The sequence below is a fragment of the Tupaia chinensis genome, unplaced genomic scaffold (assembly GCF_000334495.1).
Source record: "Tupaia chinensis unplaced genomic scaffold, TupChi_1.0 Scaffold143713_1, whole genome shotgun sequence".
Taxonomy (NCBI): Eukaryota; Metazoa; Chordata; class Mammalia; order Scandentia; family Tupaiidae; genus Tupaia; species Tupaia belangeri.
In genome coordinates, this window is record NW_006203561.1 from 99593 (window position 1) to 101267 (window position 1675).

Here is a 1675-nt window from a genome sequence, read left to right on the forward strand (position 1 = left end):
GAGGTTTTCCTTTTCCCAATGGATTGACTGATATCCTTTGTCTAAGATCAGTTGGCTGTAAGCTTTGGGGGTTATTTCTGGGGTCTCTATTCTCTTCCATTGGTCCACATGTCTGTTTTTATGCCAATACCATGCTGTTTTGATGACCCCAGCTTTATAGGATATCTTGGGATCAGGGAGTGATATGTCTCCTACTACATTGTGCAGGATTGCTTTTGCAATATGAGGTCTTTTATGATTCCAGACAAATTCTATGATTGTCTTTTGTAGATCTGTGAAGAATATTTCTGGTATTTTGACTGGAATTGCATTAAACATGTAGATTAATTTCGGTAAAATTGTCATTTTGATTATGTTAATTCTTCTAATCCAGGAGCATGGGATGCCCTTCCACTTTTTTATGTCACCTTCAATATCTTTTTTTAAGATTTTCATAGTTTTCTTTATAAAGATCTTTGACTTTCTTAGTTAGAAAAAGAGAGAGAAAGTTAGAAGGGACAGAGCAGAATAAGAGGGAGACACTTGCATACCTGATTGGCACTGGGGTCTGGGGGGGAACTCCAGGTGGAAGAGTAGTTTGTTGCCCTGAAGCTGAACCCAGAGGCCCCACCCAGACAGAGGTGGAGGACCCTGGAGGCTTTCTATCCTGAGTGGCACTGGTGTCTCCGGGGGAGCCTCAGCTGGGGAGTAGTTTGCTGCCCTGAGGCTGAACCAAGAGGCCCAACCCAGACAGAGATGGAGGACCCTGGAGGCTTTCTATCCCAGGTGAAGGAAGAAGAAATAAATTAACAAGAGAAAGACACAAACAAAACAAAAAGTTATTTTTGTTTTTGTTTTTTAAAGAAAGAGAAAAAAATTAGAAGGGACAGAGCAGAACAAGAGGGAGACAACTGTGTACTTGACTGGCACTGTGGTCTGTGGGGAAGCCCTGGCTAGGGGAGTAGTTCACAGCCCTGAAGCTGAACCCAAAGGTCCCACCCAGACAAAGTTCTCTCTCTCTCTCTCTCTCTCCTGACCCTTATATTTAATTTTTATTTGTCTTGTATACTGTCAGTTGAAGAGATCACCTTATGAACTTTAGTTGGGGTTGTTCACATTTCTGGTGGCCAGTTTGCTGCTGGCTGATCCAGGACAGCCTCAGCTGGAAAGGCTGTGGTGCCCAGGTGACATCAATGAGTCCAGTCCTACAGTGCTAGCCCAAGCCTGTCCACCCCATGGAAATGGGAGAGGGTAAAACAAAGGGGGCAGCACTTTCCCAACCTCTGCCCCCTTCATGTTAGCTGCTCTCTCATTGGCCACATCAAAGCACATGACCAAGCCCAGCATCAGAGTGGCACTGAGAAGTATGTGGCAGAGGGTGAGTGGGCTAAAGAAGGGGCATCTTAATAATTAATTTATTGAAGACTGGGCAAAATTATGGATTCAACTGTGGAGTTTTGATGTAAAGTTTATGTGAAGACTCATGTAGCGATAACCCAGATGGATGTAGATATAAGGGACGGGAAATTTGGAGACAGAGAAGTCATTAATAGAATTTTGGAGATAATTTATAAAGATGGGTCTGGAACAGATGCTGGGAGAGAGTGGGGTGAGAGGAGCGGAGGTTCACAGACGGGACCGAGGACCAAATTCCTCCTCCTGTATCTCTGGGCCTCGGTCTTTCCACCCGCCTGGG